The following is an 8194-nucleotide window of genomic DNA, read 5'->3' as shown; positions in this document are numbered from 1 at the left end:
GACCACAGGCAGGGACTGCTTCTCCCTCTACTCATTTCTCTGAAAATGATACACAGCCCTTCTATGGTTTTCTGAGAGCCTCTATTCCTACCTCAAGGGAAAGCTGATGGAGGGGGCCAGAAAGCAGGAAGATGCAACAGTCTCAATAAGTCACTTAAGGCTGTAAGTACTGTCTTCTCTAGCTGTGGCGTCATGAAGAGAGCCAGGCGTCCTTGTTCACCAGTTTTCAACCCCTCCTGTGCTGGACACACCCACAAAGATCCACCACTTTCTCTCTTTTCCCAGAAAGAACTCTGGGCTCCATTTATGCTGAAATGCTGTATCTGCATTATCTCTGACTCATTCCTCTTGCATTTTCTCTGTCCTCTACGTGACACTGAGAAGGACTCTGCCTTAGAGCTACCTCCAAGGAAGAGTTGGCAATAATCATAATTAGAGCTGCTGTTGGCTGATTGAGTGTCTTACTATGCTAGGAACTATACTAGGTTTAAACTTATTAAAACAGGTAACGTCTCATTGAATAGTCCAGCAACCCCTGACGTAGGAATCCTTAGGCCTACTCTGCCTAGGAGGCAATTGAAAGTCACAGAGTAAGTGGCTTGTCTACAATTCTATGGCACCTGCCTCACTCAGTCCAAGACCCAGGCATAGTGGGGACTCTTGGTTCTCCCTTTCAAGCCTGCCGCTCTGCTATTCACCCAGGAAGTTATCTCAAAGAAGGCATGGCATCACAGCTCTGTCCCCATGGAAACAGTTAATTCTTTACTTTCTTCCTGCCGAAGACCCACCCCAACACAGTGGTATGCCCCTCTCCCAGCCAAATACAGACAGAAGATGGGAAGAAGCGCAGGTCCAGGCTGTGTTGGTGGTTTTTCAGGTTACAGATGGCTCTCGGTAATTGGGGTGAAGTGGATAAAATAAAGAAGGGAATATTTTCTGCCAGTGGGGTAGAAGGAGGTGGGCATGTCACAGTGCTCTGGCCACCACTGCAAGAGTCATCATGAGGACTGAAGGAGATAAAAGGTGTGGAAAGCTTTTTAAATTCTCGACTGACATGGAGGTATGATAATATTATATATACCATATTTCCCCAACTTTAAAATGTGTTTCATATTTTAAAGTTTCTGAAAACAAAATGCATCTTATAATTAATTTGTTAACTCTGGTGAGACATTTCTTCCCACGCCACCACAAGGTGCTGTTAATTCAGAAGTAGATTTTATGGTGGACAGCTTTTTAGAATCCGAAACTAGCAAACTGGCATAGGTCAGCTCAACATCCCCCAGTCAGGGACTGAAAATGAGACTAAGATTTTGTTTTTGTTTTTGTTTTGTTTTTGTTTTTGCTCAAGAAGGGCCCTTCTCCCACCTCTTCTCACTCCAGCTCAGTCTTGTACAGGAAAAGTCTTCACAGGCAAGTATGCACATACACCACATCCACTTGCCCCCAACAGTCGCCATTTAGCCACCCTTCCAGCCTTAGTGTGCTGCATCATTGGCACGGTCTACCCTGGAAGAGCTCTGATGAAGAAGCTCACACAGGCTCTGGTAGCCTTTGGGCATCCCTTTGGTCAGAGAATTCCAGAATCCCCGTACCCAAACCATGGTTTAGATGCTAGACTCTAGAACAGGGGTTAAGTGGGTTTATTTCCTTGACCCTGAGAATTTAGAAAATTTAGAGAGCACAGTCCAGATCACTGCCTTTACTTGTGACACCAAGTGCAAGGGTGTGGGTTTCAAAGGCCTTCTCAGTTTTGATGAATCACTGGAAGCACTCTTAGAACTCACTGAAAGCTGTTATACTCATGGCTATGGTTTATTACAGGGAAAGAATACAGACTAAAATCAGCTAAGGGAAGACAGCTCTGGGACAGGGCCTAGGAGTTTTCCAAATGCAGAACATTCAGTTCTCCTGGTAATCACGGGCAGCACTAACTCCTCTTCATACTAATGTGTGACAATATGCATAGAGTATTGCCAATCCAGGGACGCTCTTCCAAGCCTTGGCATCCAGAGTTTTTATTGGGATTCAGTCATATTTATGGTTGAGCTCCCACAAGACTGAGTTTAATCTCAAGTTAGTCCAGCATCCAAACTGATATCTTTAGCATCCATTACCTCCAGGGATAGAGCAGATAGGCCATCATGTAGCCCAAATATCTCTTTATAAATCACATTATTATACTGTCTAGTGTGATCCAGGGCTCCCAGATAAACAATGACACTCTTTCTAGAGATCACTTCCCAGGGTATATGCCAAAGGCATATACTCATTTCATAGAGTAATTTTCATTACACAGCCCCACATTTCTGGCTTATGGGGAGTTGGGTTACCAGAAAAGATACAGGGCACCAAGTTAAATTAAATTTTAGATAAACAATGGAAATATTTTTATTATAAGTGTGTCCCAAATATTGTACAGGGATGTTGTTTATTGTTTATCTGAAATTAGAACTTAACTGGGTATCTTATATTTTTATTAACTAAATATGGCAACCCCAATGGGCAGGAATAAGGCTAGAGGAAGACCAGAATGGCACCTTCTAAAGAAAGCATTGGCCACTGCGTAGGGCCTAGTTGTCCGGGCCGAAGGGCTAGAGTAGGCAGAAAACCACATCCTCCCTTACCAGCCCAAAGCAGACCTGAGGATAGACAGGGATCATTCCTAGGATATCCAGCCAGAGATGACAATTCAGAGAACGAGTTAAGGACATATCTGTGGCCAAAATTAGCACCTTGACAAGGAGAAAAGGACCGCAGGACGAGAGTGGGGCTGATCACTCCAGACAGCGTGCTGCCAGAAGGCTGTTACCATGAGGCAGTGTTGGATGTCCCAGGCTCCCCCTGCCAACCAACCTCTGCCTGAGCCTGACGCTGTGGACGCAGGCGTACTTGGTTTTCATCCCAGATTTACTACTAATTAGCTGCTGTCCTTGGGGAGGTTATTTTATTCCTTTGAAACTGCAGTTTCCTCTTCTATACATTGAGAATACAACATGTTTCACAATTTTTTTAACTTGCTGGAAAGTTTTTATAATAATGCAGAACAATCGTATATAGCCATTGCCTTGGAAATGTAAAGGCTTTAAACATTTAACTCTTTGTGGGGAGCGGCAAAGATTCAGCTGCTTGGCCATTTGCTAGCCGGATATGTCACTCCCTGAGCGGAGTTGCAAAATAGGCAGGGGGGCGCCACTCCCTGTCAGAGAAGCCAAAAGACCAAAGATCAACCGCCTACAGGCAGGGTGGTATCGGCCCCTCAGGCGCTGTGCTAAAACACCTTAGTCTGGTTCCCCTTTTACTCCAGCCTTAATCCCTTAACCCTGTTTCCTAGCAACTGACCTAGGTCAACTGCCTTATTTTCCCGCCTTGAAACCTTTATAAGAGACAGTTTTCTGAATAAAGCTCTCTCTCTCTTTTGCCTGATGGGAAACCGTGAGTTGTGTCTTCACTCTCTGTGCGTCCCTTTTCCTGCCCCCTTTTTCTCTCCCTCCCTCAGGAAAAGAACCCGCTACGATTCTCTGCCCTGCCAGTGAAGGAACACGCGACCCTGAGCTCGGTTAAGACAACTCTTTAGCATTAATTTACACAAATGTTATTACAGAGGTTGGGAAGGGTTCGGAAAAAGCAGATTACAGTCTCCATAGAGATCAGAATTTCAACGGTGTTACTTGCAAATTTTACTACATCAATTTTATTTACCGATCTAGGCAGACAGAGGATGGAAGGATATAATGTAGAATAAACACTTTCATAATGGGATGAGGAATGCTGGCATGAGACAATTCATATAAACTTAATTAATACAAATCATCTTGCATATAATAGTTGCTTGAGAAAATTTACTTCTTTTTCCGCCATTTTTTTTTTGCAAGAAATAACTTATTTTATTCTAAAGAAAACCGATTTTAAGACACAGCAAGAGAAACTTACTGGTGAAATAGACCGAAAGTTTTTGTTTTTTTAAATTTTTTTACCAAGGGAGTCAAATACTAGTTGGTTATATTCCCCATTCCTGTTCCAAGTCCTCTGATTTGAGCCTCTGTGGGCTTGAAAGAGAACACTCATAAGCATAAAGAAAACCGTATCCATATGAAAAAAAGTCACCAACCTCCCGCATATAATTGTGTTTCTTAGAAACCACTCCCCAAAACACCAACCATTTAATACTGTTTGCCTGTGGCCTTTGTTCCCAAGCAAGAAATGAATTCTAAAAGTTCACATGTTCTTCATCAAGAGTAATCTCCAGCCCCAAAGGGAAAGATCTCAAAAGCATTTGAGTTAATACATTCCCCTTGCTAATGTAACCAAAATATTCCGATGTTTTCCCTTAATACTCTCAATTTACAACTAGCAGACAGATGCTTCTTCTCAAAGGCCTTCATAAATCTTCCCATATGAGATGAAAATGAAGGATTTATTTTTGCCCATCTTTTAATTTTACTCAACATTCAATGAGTTATTCTTACAGCTGGCATTTCAAATGTATTAGTAGAATTTATCACTCAAAGGCTTATGCAAGGACTAAATTACACTAATGAATTGACTATGAATGTGAAGCCTAACATGAGGCCAAATATTTTCTGGCTTCATTTCTGTATCTCAGCAAACGGCTTAATTTGCTCCCTACTTATCCATTACTGCTAAATTGTCTTGCTATTATTATAGTAAATGGCTGCAAACCCTGGCTTGCCCTAAGGCTCCGGCTGAATGGAGTAGAATAAGGACATTTACTGTAGACAGGAAAGGTAAAAACCTGCCATCCACTAATTTTTGCTGAGCTAGCGGAAGCAGGAGGGGACCTTGGTCCAACCCACCTTTTCCAGTACCTCTCACAGTCGTGGACTATTCTTAACAGCTGGTATTTCCAATGTATTAATGGAATTTATCATTGAAAGACTTGTGAAAATGTTAAATTATGCTAATGAACTGACTTTGTATTTGAAGTTGAACATGAGGCCAAATACGTTCTGGCTTAGGCTTTTTTTTTTATATCTCAGCAAACCACTTAATTTTCTTCCTACTCACCCATTATCGCTAAATTGTCTTGCTGTTATAGCAATGCCTGCTAGCGGTGTTATAGTTAAGAGTCTGCATGTTTTCATTGCAAGTGCCTATTTTCTGAGTTTCCAGCTGCATAGGGAACTATGGAAATCTTACACGGTTCTCAAACTTTGCTGGAATTGATCTAGCCTTAGAGTCTTCCTTTTGCACACATCAACAGTCAGGCCTTTTGAGGGAGAGGGACCAGGATTTTCCAAGACAGTTGAATTTTTGCCCACTTCCAATTGTGTCCTAGTGTAATTTTAGATGGCAACTTTGTGGATGTTCCTTTTAGCCTCTTTCCATCTTCTTTCTCATTTTCATTGCTCTTTTGTATTTTAGTGAAGACTCTTATACCTCCTATGTGAATGAAGATTCTGTTCCCTGATAATCAGTCACTGAATAAATTACTAAAAAGGGTAGGAGATTTTTTTAAGGTTCCATCTGTGAAATAGAGGAACAAGTAAAACTTACAGCATAGAAAGCATTCTGTACTTTTGTGGGAAACTCAACTGTTTTTGAAATGTAAAGGACTTGAATCAAATGATCAACCGTGATATCTTAACATGTGCAGTGAAAAGATTAAAATCCTTGGAATGCAGATTTAAGTTTGACAGGGAGGGAGAACCAGGAAAAAAGAGAAAGCAAGATAATCCATTGCCTTTCTCAAATTTTCGTAAGTTTCAATACTCTGTGAATCTCCATTCCTGTTTTCTCATCTTTCATTCCATAGTGGGCCTGGTAGACTCCTCAGTGCTGCTAGAGGGTCCTATCCTCAATCCTGTGTTTTCTCTGACATAAAGGGTACCTGTTTCTGTGCCCTTTCTCTGCAGCTAGAGTCCTCCCAAATGTGGTCTAAATCCAAGTCTTCCTCAGCTGCTACAGAACAACTTTTTTTTTAAATTTTTTTATTTATTTTTGATACAGAGAGAGACAGAGCATGAGAGGGGGAGGGGCAGAGAGAGAGAAGGAGACACAGAACCGGAAACAGGCTCCAGGCTCTGAGCTAGCTGTCAGCACAGAGCCTGATGCGGGACTCGAACCCACGACCGTGAGATCTGACCTGAGCTGAAGCCAGAGGCTTAACCGACTGAGCCACCCAGGCGCCCCAGAACAACTTTTCCCAAGCAAGAAGCTGAAAGGTGAAAATACATCATCATAGATGACCCCCATTTGGGAGATTCTGAAATTTGGATCCAATGTCTCACTCCTGGGACTCAAATCTCACAGAAGTTATATTTTAGGTGGGTGTTTTGAAAGTGTTTCCTAACCCTTCTCAGTCAAACACATTTTCTTCAACTTTTTACCACATGCAGTAGAACACATCCAGGCTCATCTTCCTGCTAATTGGCCCTAATTCAACTATCTGATCATTTACCCCCCTCAACAAAACCTCACATACAAGCCATCTTTCCTTCGTGTAATTCATCCTCTGTGTTGAAAACAGTTAAGGAGGAATGAGAAAACCAGTTATCCTATGACACACAGAGGCTCTCTTCATGTAAGGCCAAACATCAACCCGTGCTGGACGGGAAGCAGGATCTGCTCCATGTTGCCTGAACCATTCATTCTTCAGTTGCATGTAATGCTCTTGGCTTCCATAGATTTCTCCCTGAACATTCCCCCAAGACGCTGAAAATTATTCTGTTTAGGATTTGCCAGCCTTTACCTATCAATCTACCCAACTGATTGGTTTTCCTTTTGATGAGCTTGAGTCTCGGTATAATCTCGCAATTCCCAAGGCCCCAGGGTCCCAGCCCTGGGCATGTTGCCTCTTTCCAACCCCCACACAGCACGTGCTGCTTCATCTTCACCTTCAGCTGAGACCTTCCCAGCATTCAGTCTCACTTCAACTTGCATATGAGGACAACGGAAGGTCCTACTATGTACTGTGCTTTATACTCAATCTTTTGTTTTGACTCTTTTTACATTTGAAGGGGAAAGAACTTTTCCTCTGTTAGGTTAAATTAAACAGATGTCATAGTGTCCCAATCTCAAGTACAAAATGATTCCACATTTACATGTACCAAAATGAAAGACAACAATATCACCGAGTCGTCTGGCACAGGGAGAAAGGTCCCAAACTCATCATGTCTCAGAGGTGCTGGCTGGGTAGATGCATTCATAGTAAAACTAAGTTAATGAAGCCCCAACTCCCCACTGTTTAAAAAATTCTGAGTTTTTATTTTAATATTGTAATTCCTTGTGAGAGTCTACCTATGTTCTAGAATATTTTCAGGGTAAAAGACCAACTGTGTTTTTAGGGCTTGTTTAATTCTCATAATTTGGCTCCTAACCTTTGTTGGGAAAGAATCATGCCATTTCTGATTCTGATCTGTATAGCAACTGGAGAAATTCCAAAGGTATATGAAGCAGAGAAAAGCCAGAGGGTCCAAGGTAATAAGCTACACCCAGTGAACTCTAACTGGAATTTTTTAAGGCGTGTTCACTCAGCATTCTGAAGATGTATTAGAGGGAAAGGCTGCCAATTGCCATTCCTTTTAGCCACTTCTATATATATTAAAAATAATATTTTTACATTCACATTGATAAAATGGCATCCCCCAATTTGAATGGCAAGCTTTGCCAGGTTACTGAGTCATACTAATAAGTAAAAAGAAATCATACCATAACAGACCAACATAAAACATACATTTGATGTTTAGATGAATCCAAAGGGAAGCTTATGTTCAAACTTTGTTTCTTTAGTGGCCTGAGTTCATTCCCTGGGAAATTATGGCCACCCTGATAATGTGAAATATTCACTGATAGTGAAATATTCTGGACCACATGCCAGCAAAATCCTTCCTACTTTAGTTCTTCTCTAGACAAATGTGTTAACTATCCAGAGAGCACGTGTGTGCATGCGTACACACACACACACACACACACACACGAATGCCAGTATGACTGAACAACTGAGAGGTTTTGTATGATAGACAGTTAGCTAACGTTCAGGATGCTATAATCAGATGAATTAAATGAGATGGGAGGCATTCCTTCAGAGATAACCTGTCCAGATTTCCCATGCAAGCCCCTGAAATTCCTGGCCCCGTGACTTTGCACATACTCTTCTTCTTCCTAGATTTCTCTTCCCCTCTTTCCCTTTGTAGCAATCTTGCAGAATACAGACCCAATGCTACTTTTTAAT

Source organism: Suricata suricatta, chromosome 13, assembly GCF_006229205.1.
Source record: "Suricata suricatta isolate VVHF042 chromosome 13, meerkat_22Aug2017_6uvM2_HiC, whole genome shotgun sequence".
NCBI lineage: Eukaryota > Metazoa > Chordata > Mammalia > Carnivora > Herpestidae > Suricata > Suricata suricatta.
The sequence above is the reverse complement of the archived record's forward strand: the minus strand, read 5'-3'. Positions refer to the sequence as shown.